The 15,649-nt window shown below is 30.3% G+C and overlaps 1 protein-coding gene across 1 annotated transcript in view; it reads left to right on the top strand.

The window, feature by feature from the left end:
• The window catches only part of DIP-lambda (Dpr-interacting protein lambda), a 33,814-nt gene that overhangs the window by 12,224 nt on the left and 5,941 nt on the right, over nt 1-15,649 (top strand). The window lies entirely within an intron of this gene.

The raw sequence follows: 15,649 nt of genomic DNA, 5'->3' as shown, positions 1-15,649 counted from the left end.
AATTCTCTCCTCACTTTCATCCAAACCTTCTTCTTCATTGTTCCCCAATTTCTACACTGGTATTTCTTACTAAATGGGTTTCTTTCTTTATTGTTTTTTCCTTATTTTCAATCAATAATATACCTTGAGAATCAATGAAAGACTCTTTTCACTCTTGTCAATTTGTTATCCGCATTTTTTTTTTTTTTAACTAATCATTCATCAAATTTTTTCTATATAACCATTTCGTATTTGCTTTACTTTATTGAAATAACTTTGCTGCCTTTCAAATCTTTGGTGAATATTTTTTTAATAATTTTGAGATCGATGGAAAAGCTGAATTTCATTTGCAAAAAAATATGTTTGTACCACCAGAAAAAGGATGACTGTAATTTACAGGATAAAATTATTTTTATCTCAATTTAATATTTCATTAAATATTCAAAATCATTAATTTAATTGATTTAAAATTTATACAATTTATTTCGTAAGCTGTTTTTTGAATTATTTGTTATTAAATTAATTTATAGAGATAAAAAAAAGTTTATTTTCATTTAAATTTCGTTAAAAATTTTTTTGCAATTATTGAAATATTTTTATTTGAAAAAATAATTCATTTAAAATCAATTAATCATTTTTAAAATATTTTATAGTAATTAATGAATTTTTTTCAACCAACCCATTTAATATCTGTATGTTCTATTAAAATATTAAGCATAAATATAAAAGGTTACGAAGCCTAGGGAAAAGAAATACCGCATGTATATATACCATATCGTTATGAATCTTTGAAATTTATCATCATAACGGCAACAAGTGTCAGAGAAGTTGACACGTTTCGTACCCATAGAAATTCCAATTGTTTTCCTTCTCTCTTCTGATAATTAATTCAATTTTTTTTCGAAGAGAGAAGAGTGCCATTCATCAATTTATGATGAACACAGTGGTTGAATAAGTTCCAAGTAACAAACTTTAATTCTCAAAAAATTATCAAATTGATCCTTACATAAATAATTTTTCATTAACAATCATTTATATCAATTAGAAAAATTTAATTTTTTCCTTTGTGATAATAACAATATAAGGATTTTCTGGAAAGAAATAAAAAGTGGAGAATGAATAAATAATTTTAAGAGTTTCAAGTTAAAAATAATTATGTGTAAGTATTTAATGTTAATTGAAAGTTTTTTTCAATAAATGATTGATATTCTTCCAAGCTAGTTCTAATATTGGCATAATAGGAATAGAAAAAAAAACCCAAAGTTTGTATGAAACGTTTCAACGTTGCTCTTGGTGAGGTCAGAGAGTGTCCTTTAGAATTATTGTTCGATAATCCGTAATGTATAGCTCTATAAATGGCTTCGTTTACTCGGCTCAACAATGCTGGAATGATTGGACCACTGTCTGGTCTCGTACGGGCAGCATTCACTACTTACAATGCTCTATATACTATATATACTATCAGTAGAGAATCCTTGAGTCTTCTCTTCTCTATCCTGCACTAGAATTGAGCCAGCGCGTGCTTTCAAAGTAAAGCCAATGGTAATGTCTCTCACAGAATCATTGAAATCATCTCCTGTTTCCAAGCATAAACTCAGTTTAGTCAAGATAACATACTATTATATAACATTTCCTTTCACATTTCATCCTTGCTATATATAATTACTTCCAGTTCAACTTTAATATCAATCAAATTTGATTATAACTGCATTTCCTTTTCGTTTCGTCTGTAAAAGCTTCGCAGATACCCTTATATGATCATTTTCCCAATACTCATTTGGAAATTATTTCTTTCAGTTTCAAATCATTTTTTATGTTTATTTGAATAAAAAATCCAAGTTTAAATTAAATTAATTATATAATTAATATTTTAAAAAATGTATTTTTCAAAAAATGGTAAATTTAAGAGAATTATTGATTGATTTGTTTGCTTTCGAGTGAATTTTTTCTAAAGGTCATGATTAACTATTGTAACTAATATCGATTGTTAGGTAAAAAAGTATTTGTTGATGAATAATAAATCTCAAGCCGTCAAATTTAAAAATAATTTTTCTCTATCATAAAACTATCTCCAGTACAATATTGTTGATGAATTCATCTAAAAATAATTTTAGAATATAAACAAAAATAATATCAGATAGAGAGAAAAGGAGTGAAAAATACATGTGGATAGCATGGAAAAAACTGTTGTAATTGAGATGAAAATGAAGGGAATGAGGTGAGAGAAAACGGAAAGAGCACGAAGAAAAGATACGAAGAGCCAAGATTCAGGAAGACCTGAGGCAATGCCTAATGAGCATCCTGTGCCAGGCATGCACTGGCATCTATTCTACACCCCAACGTTTCACTATAGTAGTCTCCATTCACTTCGCCTGATTTAAGCTCACGGTAGTCGGCAAGAGCAAGCTCACAATCACGACTGGAACCATTGTCTCTTGTGCCATCCTCTTCATCTTTAAATGTTGCATTTCGTTTCTACGAAAATCTTTCACCTCTTTCTATGGCCACTGGCTGTTTTAATCACGCAAGTTTATAAGATAAAATGTACCCGAGGATGAATGAAACAAGAAACACCAGAGAAACGTTAATAAATCAGTGATAATAAAAAAAAATAAAATAAGCAAAAATATGGATAAGGAGCAGAAAATGAAAAAATCTTGAGATTCTGACAGATTATAAAGATTTTTTTATTTCTTCAATGTTAATGTTTACATATAAATAATTATTCTCTTTTTAAGGCAAAAGAGTCCCTAAAAAGTTCTGAATAAAATGGGCAAAATTCATCTGAAGAATCCTTTTAAAAATTTCTGGAATAAATCATTTTAAAAAATTCTGTAACAAAAGCCCTGAAAACAATTTCTTAAATTGTTTTTCAGTGTAAAAAAGAAGAAAGTCTCTTTAAGAACAATTACGTAAGCAAATAGAATGACAGTAAAATTTCTAAACAGTGATTTTCTGAGCATCGTGTTCACCGTAGCTACAAGTCCGGTTACTTGGAGATGCAAATGCAACGACACAAGTTGGTCGTATCGTCATTCACTGGTTTATAAGGAGAAACATTTAGGTGCTTTCCGAGTCGGAGTGTAAGGGAGTCCGGAAGTTTGATAAGCGAGACGATTTACTCAGGCGAATCTAACCAATCCTCCAGCGCGCAGCAGATTTGCTCGACCGGATTAGACAACCGGGAATTAATACTCAGGAGAAAAGACAAGACTGGAATAGTGAGTCTTGAGACATTTGGATTAAGACGAACTTTCGAGGAACTAGACGTTCGAGATAACTCATAACATCCACTTGAGGATCATTTGTGATGCGCTACTAGAAGGTCAATTCCACCAACTGACAACTTTATTGTTATAAATATTATAACGATCATTCTGTCATTCAAAAGATTTATCTCTATTATTATCAAATAATCACAAAATATTTTAATTTTTTATTTTTCTTTACAATTAAAAATGACAATAAACATATCTCAAGAGTCTGAACAATTTACTTGTTGTCAAAAGAGTTGTAACTCGACTGCAAATAATCAAATTTTAATGAACTTGAGCGCATTTTGAAGCTCGCTTTCTCTAGTTTTAAAATACATCCTTCTAAAATACAATTTTCCATTTTTTATTGTTGTGGAAAAAAAGTTTTAAAGACTGGAAAGTATAATTTTTTGATCGAAATAAACATTCAAATTTGCCTGTTATAATTTTTTCTCTAGATTTTGTAATAATCGGCATACAGTAGTCACTCTGAACTTAATTTAAAGTTTAGATTGTCTTTTTCAATTCCTTGTCATCAAATTCAAGAAAAAAAAAATTTCAAATAATAAATTAAGGTTACAATAATATTGATCATTAACAATGATATTTAATTTTATTTTATTAAATGAAATGCATAAATTGTATGGTGAATGAATAAAATAAATTTGAATTCAAAGAATATATTTGGAAAATTGATTAAAAGACGCTGCAATGAATTGCCAAGTATTTTTAATGAATAAAATACTCGCTTAGCTTGTGGATGGATTCAGGTACATGGACCATTTTTCTCGAATAATCTCCTCATCTTCTATAGCATTCAGATGCCACTATACTTATACATACTTGGGCACTTGTGCAAGCAACTCTTTGCAAGCTGAGAGACTCGGGATGCCGCGACACTCTAAACCCATTACCGTTATACAGTCACTGCAGACGCTGCAACTAAAGTTCCGCCCGAATCCATTTGTTTTTCGAAAAATATTAAAACAACGGGCAGATGTTTGTAAGTGAATGTAAAATTATTTTTAACTCTCCCATATATATGGACATGTTTTTTACGCTGGAATGATTCGCGGGAAAATTATTTCTTCCTCTTAAAGAGGTCTAGTCTGTTTCCCATTTTCATACAAAATTTTTTTAATGATTTTCTGGGAATTTTTGTCTTTTGTTTTTACATATAAAAATGATTATTCTGCTTTTTAAAGTAACATAGTTTATGATTTTTTCATTTATTCGTTTATTTCGTGACTTTGTAGATAAAAAATTTTATGCACTGTGTAACTCATGTATACCGACACGGTCTATTGTTTAAGATGAGTGCACAGGCATATATGTATATAGCACATCATGCTTTCTTCAAAGTCGCATGCAACCTTGTTAAAGCAGCAATTGACTTTGCCCAACTTTTCCATCGAGTTTGTCACTCTATTTCAGTCTGATACTTCTATCGAACTATTCCCACGGCCTTCGGAACTCCTGGAAACTCACCCAAAACTAGACTTATACATTTCTAAAAACAAGATGAAAAAAGGTAAAAAAATTCAATATTATAGAAGAAAGAATTCGTCTTTTTTTCTTCAATACTTCCTTCTATTTTTCCCTGAATTTTCTTTTTTACACATGACAAGAATCAAAATACTTTCTAGATAGAAAAGCTCGAAATTTTCATTACTGTTTAAATTTTTTTTTTCGAACAAAATATATTACATGAAGCTCCATAATATTAAAAGCAGCTGTAAAAAATAATCATCAAAATATATACATGGAGCAATAGAAGAATGAAAATAAATTTAAGCAGCGTCAATTGTGACAAAAAAAAGTCCACAGAGCTTCTTCAGTCAAGCAGTAGTTTATCATGAATGTAAGTAGATTGAGTGAATTAAACTGAGCACTTTGATATCTAATGTATATGAGGATAAATATTATTTATTTTCATAACAAAAACATTTTATTTAGTGGATCATCACCACCAACACATGTGCACGAATATCACAAGAAAACATAGACAATGAAATTTATAACCATCATAGAAATCATTTCCGAGCTTTTACGTACGGACATGTTGACACCTGATTTATTGAATACGATTTTCAATGCCGATTGTATTATCATTATTTATTATCATGATTACTTATCCGACTATTTATGATTCCTTCCTTTCTCTCTCTTTATTTAACCGATTCCCAGAAGAGAATTATATTCAACGATGCTTAAAAAAAATTTTTTTGTTTCATACTTTGAAACATTTGTATTTGAAAAAATTCACCTAATATATTCAAACTTTTCTTTCGCTACAAAAAATGAACAAACCCAGTTTATATAAATATAAATATCAGAATGCATTCTCATTATCAACAAAATGCTGATTTCAGCAACTCGAATGTTAGTCGACCGGTTATTTATGAAACGAATGCATTAACAATTTTTTTTCTCTTCATTTAATTACAGTTTTTTTTTATTACTGCGGTATTTTGCGTGTTTTTGTGTCGAAAATGTTTGTGGAATATTGAAAAACCTACAATTGGCAATTGAAAATTGTTCCAAGCTACGTAGCTTCTAAAGTATTTTAGAATGTGGGTAAATTGAGTGCATATAAGTTTTTACAGTAAAAGACAGTGGAATACAAAAAATAAATAAATAAATTGAATAAATCAAGTTGTAAGCTCTTTGACCCTTGTTAAATTCTATTTAGAATTTCTCGTCTTTTAAAATTATTTGAAATTGAAATAACGATGTGATTATTTCCATTAAAGTTACAGTAATTGTTTTGAAAACAATTTCAAACTAGAAGTATTCTCTTTAAAATGTTATTCGATTCAAATGCTTTTTGACTGCTATTTATCATACGATTATAAAATTGAATGCAATTGAAATGTTATTTATTTTCAAATTTATTAATGTGTGTTGAGGGAAAGCCTTCAAGCTATGCAGTGGACTTTGGATCATCAGAATCGGATCGTTTTTCTAAAAGTTACGAGCGAATAAAGTCAAGTATGTTGATTGAGATACATTGAGATCTAGATAAGGCTTTGATTCATTTTCTTTTTTGCAATGAATGATACCGAAAAATTTCCAAAGAGAAAGTATTCAAATAAGAAAAACCATTGATGAGTGCCTAGCTTTATTGATATCTAAATTAAAAATTAAAATAAAAATCAGGTGATCTTTTATCAAGTAACTCTTCAAAGATTTCTCTAATTTTTTAATTTTCTCATTAAAATAAGAATAAAATTAATTAAAAAATTTAGCTAATATTTTTCCACTTGCAGACACTCGTAACTGTTATCACAGTCAACATAAATGGAATAATTCAATTTCAGTCTTTAGTATTTAATAAATTATTAACCTTAATTTAATTTCAAGTCAAGACGTTACGTACATAATTGTCTAAATTTAGAGATCAACTATCCAAGTACCAGGACCTGACAAAGTCTAAATTTCCAATCAATCTAAATTTCGGTACACAGATCGTCAGAAGCTTTAACGTTGTAGAGTTGAGCTTGAGAGAATGAGAGGAAAGCAAAGAAGAGAGAGAAGGGAGAGAGAGAATTGCTCTGAAAGACGAGGAATGACATGAACAGACTGTGGCAATTTCGAGCAATTCCTACAGCATACCGGACGTTCCAGGGCATTGTAGTTTAGCATTTTCCAGCTACAAGGGAAGGTTCCAGTTGCCTCTGGCTAGTATACACACGTAAAGTATATAGGAAAGTCTTAAATTGAAGGATATTCGCTAGTTTCAAATTACAAAAAAAATAAAATATATGTTTATTCAGCTTTCATTCGTTTTAGTTTCAATGTTTATTTTATTTCATATTCTTTTAAATAAATTATTTCTTTTTTAATAAAAAAATTTACCTCAATCCGTTCCACCTTAAGTAGTAAAAATGTCATGTGTTGAATGAACGAAAAAAAAAAAAAAACTGATTGAAAAGATTCAAAATGAGCTTTTTTGAGTGGTGAAAAATTTTTTTAAGTTTTTATCCAAGCTTCAGAGTGTGTTTTTTTTCTCATTTGGAAAAAAATCATTGGAGAAGGGAATTACATGAAAACGAATTTCAACCCAAAAAAATTGATTGGAGAAATTAGGAATAAACCTTTTAAGGCCGTGGTGAAAATAAAAAACTTTCAAGTGTTGTTGAAGTTTTAAAGAGAAATATTTGGAGGATGAAAAATTAATTGAAGCAGGAAATTAAATAAAAATGAATTTAGTCAATGTTAATTATGAAGACTGAGAGTGTATAGGCAACGAGGGTGAAATATTTAATCAAAACGATATGAAACGGATTACAAAAGACATAAATAGAGTCTTTGTGCTATGAAAATACTAAAGGAGCACAGAAAGAGAGATACTGTATATGTAGATATATACACTGTAAAACAGATCTCGACTGCATTGCCGCTTTTAGTATATACAAACCGATAGAACTCGCTGATTGTTTATAGCGATTAAACGTTTCGCTTGGGCTCGTGGCGATCTCACGAATACTCGTTACAAAGGAATTCCCGGAAATTCGAACGTGACTCCAATAGTAAACGTATATTCAACTATACTATTCTCTCACCCTTATTCCAGCTTCAAGTCCCTGATTGCACGTGATAAAGTTTTAACGTACCGCGTTCGGTCAAACTCTCAAAAGCGGTTAAAGAGTTTGAATTAATTCCTGAACCAAACAAATTGGTCGAAAGATTTTGCCTCAATTATTCCACTTCTTTTATTTAATCTGCCTTTTTGCTATTTTTCAATGTCAAACAAATTGGTTACAAATCTATATATATATATATATTCTAGAAAATAATGAATTAAAAAATATTGACTGTCAGGGGTTGGAAGAGGGATTTTATAGATGAAACAGAATCAAAAGAAAGTTAAATATTGTAATTTTGGACTGTAATAAGGACTCGAATAGAAGAAAAAAATTAACTAAATATTCAAAAAATTCTTTAAAAGTTAAAAAACATTTTCTTTCAACTGAAAAGTTTTTTGGGATTGTTTGAAAAAATAATTAAGAAATAATAAAACTAGAAAAATCAAGTTACTGGCCATTTTTCTTTTTATAAAACAAAAAAAGTGCACATTCCTGTGCAAAAATATCTGAACAATAGCCTGATCACAACCTTTGTTGAAACCCTTTATTTCTGCATCGCCCACGTCAACGATTCAAAAATAATTAAATTTGAAACTGAGCCAATAAATCATCAAACAAGGTAAAATGGTAAAAATTGAATTATGCATCTCCAAAAATCCAAATTCATGGGGAGAGATCGAATGAGAAAGGATATATACATATATATATATATATATATGTTTTAGTGATATCAGAATGTGTTAAGGAGAAAAGAGAAAAAGAAGAAAAGATTGAAAGATCGTCATGGATTCGGACCAGCGCGCACAAACGCTCGAGAATTCCGTTCTACTCTTATATTCCCTTTTTCTTTTCATTCTCTGACGCTTCTCTGTCTGTTTTAAATTCTCAATATACGTATATGTACGTATCTCTCTACCCTACTACCACATTCAATCCGAGAAAATTCAATTTACCGTCACATACGAACTTACGTATGCCTGATGCAAGTTCAGATCGTCGTGATAGAAACGCCATCCATGCACTCTTCCATCGCTCTTCCGCAGAATGAAATAGTCTACTATATTCCCAATACTTCTGACTTTTTGCTACACTTTAGAAATGAATTTACTGCTTTTACATTTTTATTGGTCGACATTTTCTTCCTTTTTTTCCTTACAAAAATGGCTTCAGTACCTTACATGAACGTTTTGTTCGATTTCTCCCTTCATTTAAATCAGTTGTGATTAATAATGGATGCAATTGTTACTTCTGGTACCGAACAAGTTTCTAATGGGTATATTACAGAATTATTTATTTGCTTGGAAAAAATTTTTTAAAATAATTATCAATGATTCAACGAGATAATCAATAAACAAATTAGCCAACAGCAAGTGTGTTGTTGAAAACATCTAGACCCATTAACTCGAAAGATGATGAAATTTCTAAGAACAATAGTTCATTGACGAAGCATTGAAAATTCGACTAAACTCGATAACAAAGTGATAAAATAGTAAAAATGGCTCCTTCCTCTTCCATAAATGGCAGATAATACGAGGCAAAGAATATGTATAAGTTTAGCATCTGGAGCATATCAAGTCGAGTGATACTTGACTCATGGAGGCTGTTTCTTCTTTTTCTTTTCTTTGAATCTTTTTTCTTTTTTCTCTCAACTCTATATGTTATAAAATAGCGGTATATAGGAGGAGAGAGGACTGTAAAGGAATAGAACTAGAGAATCCAAGCACTCGGCTCAAACTCTCCGGGATCTGGCTGCTAGTATAGAGGGATGAGCCGGAAATCTGGGAGCCGCGGTCGCGATAAACCTCGCGCTCTCTCTATTCTCTCTTTTCCAACCCCATTCAGTTTGCTTGGCGTCTCTCTCTCTCGTTTTCCTTCTCTTTCTCTAGCTCGCAATCATTAGGCGATGCCAGCACTCTATCCCTCGTAACATAAAGCGGATTTTGCTGCTAAGCAGATGGAAATGCAGGCGATGCGAATGCAGTAATGCACCTCTGTGCATTACGCGCGAAAGTAACGTCGTACCCTTCCCATCTTCCCCGTTTCCGTAATACACAACTGGCATTCGAGTGGAGTGCACGATCGCACAATGTGCATATACATAAGCTCACGCTCTGCTTATTCTCATTTCAACAATCAGAACATCATCAAGTCTATAAGTCGTCCTGCTATAAATTCCTATTCTCGTTAGTTTTTATTATTTTATATATTGTCGGTACACTTTTTATTACTCATTCCTTTTTTTAGACTCTTTTTGCGGCTTTTTAGCCGCTTGTACACAGCGATTGAGAGGAATAAACAATGCCAAGGCCTGACAATTATAAGGAATTTGGAATGATTTTTTTCGGCAAAAAGAAAAATTTAAAATGCTGAAAAAAGGTTAAAAAGAGCTTTAATATGATATTTAATGATTTTTAATATTTTTTATATATAATCAGAATGGATAATACTCTATATAAAAACCTCATTAATAAGAATTTCTAGAATAAAAAAATCATTTACAACTTTTTCGAAGAATAATGATTAATTGGACTCCAAAAAGTTTAAAAATCCAACTATCCTCTCCTTTATATTGCTTTGAATAAGTATAAAGCATATTTAAAATAAAGCAATTTTAGACAAGCAGTATATATAATAATAAAGAGAATGTCGAAATTAGCTCAGAGTTATAGCAAGTAGAAACGATCAGTGACGCTTACTCGCGCTACATTAGACTTGACTTTTACTCTCTCAAGATATTGGAGGGTGTGCTTGAATCTACTTTTACCCCTTTCCTCTACCGTTTCTCATCCAAATCTGCCTGTCGACTGCTTAAACCCACGACGGGCGTACAGGGTAATGAGTTTACCGTCCTCCCAACAATATATCCCCCATGTATAGTGGCTTCTTTCTCACTCTTACGCTTCAATATATTTTGCACTACCCTTCTGCATACTACATGCCTGTCTTGGTGGTCCTGCTGTAGCACATGGTGAGAAAATAAAGTTTCTATTGGGGTTATCTTGGCATTTTAACGCGCTCCAAAAGCTCTTTGATTAATAGGCTTCAGATTTTCTGTTATAAAGTAATTGCTCTTTTAACTTTCATTTTGTTGTGCCCAAGTATGTTATGAAATTTTTTAGCATAATTATTTTTATCGTGTTAATACGTGAATTGTATTTTTACTTAAGTGCAGTCAAGGTTTTATGGAAAAATTAGATCTTCGATGCTTTTCGTTTAAATTAAAACTCCATTTGAGGAGAAAATTATGAAATAAGGGCAAAAAAATATTATTTTCATTTCTAGGGTATTTGTTTTTTTACCCTAAAATAAAATAAAATGATTGAAATGAATATTTGCTGTCGATGAAATACAGAAGAGTCAATGCTGTTTTTTCGTCCAGTGTTTGTGGATATATGTATTTATTGTAATTTAATTAACAGTTAAATACATGAATAGAAGAATTATGAACGGATGATTGTTTCTTATTCTTTTAATTGGAATATGGTATAACAATATTCCATGTCGTACACTAAAATGAACGATTCATTCACGAATCACTGGTTTTATTTGTCATCTGGAATTTAAAGAATTTACGCAAAAATATTCAATAATATTACAAGAGGGAAATCAACAATCAATCAATCGAATACACAATATAATACGTTTCTATCAAACAATACCCTTGTTTCTTTGTAATTTAATTTTTTTTTATTCGAAACCGATTGATCTATTATTTTTGAAAAAAAAAAAATTAAAAAAATTTTATTTTTATCCTAAAAGTTGATTATTTGTGATTGTAAATATTTTTTATTGACGTGGTTAACATTGTTGCAAATGAAATTACGTAAATTTTTATTCAAATGAATTTAATCTCTGCTGAATTTTTTCTTCCTCCAATAAATTTTCCCTTTATTCGTGAGATCCTTATAGTTTAGCAAGAGGAGTCTACTTTTATAACCGAATTTCCACGACATTTACTGGCGTTAATGGACGCTATTGGGAAGTCTCCAGACAAGAGAGATTATTTTAGAATGGAAGTGAATCCAAGTAAACAGTATTCGGAAACAAGGTAAAAATACTTGTCTAAAAAGCGTCTTTCAACCGTGGTTTATGCTAAAATTAAAAGTATCCTGAGATAGGGTTTTTATTGGACTCTTCCAGATAATTTTTTTTTTTATTCTCTTTTATCTGAGTTTAGAAATACTATTTAATCGTCATTGATAACCAATCCTTTTTAAAAAAAATCTCTAAAATTGAAATAAATCTTTTTCTTTGAATTAAAAAAATATATTTCCATCAAACTTGCTTCATAAATCATTTTTATGAACCCAAATAAATACTTCTAGAACCCAAATTATTTAATTAGAGTACCATAATTTATATTTCAGTGAAACACAATTTTTTTTTTTTTTTCTAGGGGAAAAATTCATTTTCCAGTAGTTTAGTCAAATTTAAGTCAGGCATGAGGGAATTTCTTGGAATTTGAGTTCCTAGACCTTTTTTATTTTTATTTTAGATGGAAAAAAGAATAGTTGGGATGAAAAATAAATGTAAGCTGAGTAATATGATATTGATTTAGTTAAAAAAAAAAAGCTCACATGTCAAAAGCTATGACTTTGTATCTTATTTCCTATGTGAGTTGTAGCATATATAATATGTTTTCATTATCAAAGTGTACAGAAACTTGAAATAAAATGTCGTACGACATGGTAGTGTACATAAACATTTCATCAAAATATTCCTGTTAGACTTATGTCCACTGTGGATTTAGCTCTTTAGCTTGGTTTTCTGATATTAATATGTAGTCTGGCTTTTCTAGATTAATATGTATCCCTATTTTTACTGTATGTATCGTTATTGCAGCACTGACACGATGAATAATAAAAGGAATAAAAAAATAAAATGAAAAGAAAAAAATTGAGTTTGAGACGACGGTTAAAAAGAATAAAAAAGTCGATGAATGGCCGGGTAAATGTTGAGTTGGATGAGATTGAAAAGAGGAGAAAGACATGAAGAGAAAATACATCGGCTATTCCAGTCATGCTACTTTTCCTACTATATATAAGACATCCCTGGAGAACCGTATATACCAATAATTATGCAGAGAATATCACGAGTTAGCATGGTCTTTGCATAATAAGTGGTTTCATTGTCAAAACCGTCTATTCTCACGCTCATTTTTTTCTTTTTTTTTCATTATTCTATATGTTATATAATTTTTGCAAGCAATCATGATCAATATTATCATCACCTGTGATTGAAGAAAACCTTAATTATTAAAAAAAATGGATTATTTCAAATATATTTAGTTGTTAATAAATATCATTTTGTTAATGTATCATTTCTATAATAACTCTACCAATATTAATTTTCAATGGACAATAAATAAAACTAATAAAAAGCCAGAGAGTCTTTCAACTTGGAGTTCATGGCTTTAACTAATTAATTCTAGAGCAACTAATCATGATAAAAAAAATTTAATCTGTTTATTAAACGAAACACAACAGGATGAATAATGTGAAATGATTATAATAGTAAACATAAAAAGCCAATTCCGCAATATAGATTAATGTCTTTTCTTAATAGAAAATTATAATCGTATATCACTGGATAAACATAATTGACGCTAAGAAAGTAGTATTAAATGTCGTAAAAACATTTGGCAGGCGGTAGGTATATTTATGAGCTCCAGTAGTACCAATAGGTCGCTCTAGTACAGGGGATATAGGGTTGCACGTAACTCAGCATCAGTGAGTACCGGCTACGTAGGGGTTTCTAGTCCCTCGTATTTCCGTAATCCCAAGCAACACGCTCCAGTCCTAACACCCTGCTATACGTCTCCAACAACGTTGCCCAGAGAGAGAGAGAGAGAGAGAGAGAGAGAGAGAGAGAGAGAGAAGGAGAAAGAGATATACAGTTACGTCAGTTTGCCGTCCTACTTGCCAGTTACTTTGAGGTTGATCCTGTCCTGACCCGTCCGTCTATTCTCTTGTCTTAATCGCACTAATTCCAATCTCGACCTCAGTCAAAGAGTCAGACTATGTCTCTTTGTGCGAGCGAAGAAAAATCAAAGAACGGAAAGAAATCATGATCTCACTAGTGTTCTTGGATAAGTTGACAAGATGTTTTTAATTTCAACTCCTGGATGTTTTGTATTTTATAAAGAAAGAAAAATGATTATTCATTTTTTAGTATTTCTATCTGGGCGTTTAAAAGAATAAAGAATGTTTGATTTTACACAAGTTTATACAATTGTTTGCCATTATTAAGGCACAATAATTTTTTTTCATAACTAAAATATAAATGTATCTTGCAGCTCACTTAGAAACCGCCAAAAAAGCTCCGTGTGAAACCTTCATTTCTCCAACCCTTAAAACTTTTGAGAGGTTCAAACGAGAGAAGTGATTTTAGTTCACAATCAATGACTTTAATCGTACCCTACCCATTAAACCTTTTTCGAAAAATCTAAAAAATACTCTAGTCTTCATTTTATCCTTCTAAATTTAGAAATAAACTTGAAAATAGAGTAAAAAAAGTTTCTAATGAATTAAAATAATTGTTAGTTGAAGAAAAAGAAATAAAGTTATTTTTAATTAATATTGTGTGAATCTACTCGTTGGATAATTGCCAATTACATTGTCACATGTAAAATTTTGCATGTCCATCAACTCAAGAGAAAACCCGGAACTCTATTAACGTCCTCACGTAATCTCTACGGTCGATCAATTGATCATTATTGATAATACTGAGTGACCCCTGAGGAAACGATGTACACGCGGAAATACAGACGCGATTTAACGTACATGTTATTACGAATAGTCAATAGCTACCAGCCATTAGCTAATATAGATTATATAGTTCAATAAACATAATAGAGCCATAGTTGTTTGATATCCTACACCATCTTTTTGATTCCCTTTGACCCATCATCATATCTTTAATGTCATCAAATGCCCACCGAAGTTTACCTCTATATTTCATTATTTGTTTAATTATTCATCAATAACATTAACCGCATGAATGTTGTGAGAATGAATTTATTTTGGTATTGAAGGGATGATAAGATTTTTTTCTGTTAAATGTAATATTTGCATTTTATTAGATTAATTAAAATATTTCGAGCACTCATTTCACAGTTATTATGACATTTTACCAATTATTTTAATATCCTTTAATATTAACCAATATATAATGATATGCATCTGTGGATGACATAAATCGTAATATAACACCAGTAAAACAAAAATTTATTATTAACTTCATTTTATTATTTTTTTTTTTTTTTTAAATATATTTAACCAGAAAAGGAAACTATCCATTTAATGGAGAATAAATTTTTATTTTAGCAATTAATTGTAAATTTTTTTAAATATGACAAAAACTGCTTGATAGAAAGTTGGTTTTTGTTTTCGAAAAAAAAAAAAACAAAAAATTTATTGTTATGGATCTGGATTTGAATAAGGATTTTCTATTTATTAGTGCGATATTGTAGAAGATTACTTTTCTACTTATTATTTCCGTCTCTTCTAATTAGATCTCTCTTAAAGACAATTTTTCAAACCATTCATGACCTACCTAAACCACCATTTCTATTATTGAATAGTGTTGAAGAATCTGTAAAAGGCCGGTGATAATTGTTGAGAAGTGTTTTACCATTCTCTAATTCGCAACCCGTAACTACTTACGCCACCATAAAAAATCTAATTTATTATTATTTCACTTTGTAGATTAAAAGCTAAAAATAAAGTTGTAATAATTTTAAAATGTATGACAATTACTTGAGCACAAATAAAAGTATTTTTCCTAAGGCCAAATAACATTTATCCTGTGTTAGAAAGATAATTAACA

This window comes from Chelonus insularis, unplaced genomic scaffold (assembly GCF_013357705.1).
Source record: "Chelonus insularis isolate UGA/USDA-ARS -01 unplaced genomic scaffold, ASM1335770v1 contig_146_pilon, whole genome shotgun sequence".
NCBI classification, from domain to species: Eukaryota; Metazoa; Arthropoda; class Insecta; order Hymenoptera; family Braconidae; genus Chelonus; species Chelonus insularis.
The sequence above is the reverse complement of the archived record's forward strand: the minus strand, read 5'-3'. Positions and strand labels throughout refer to the sequence as shown.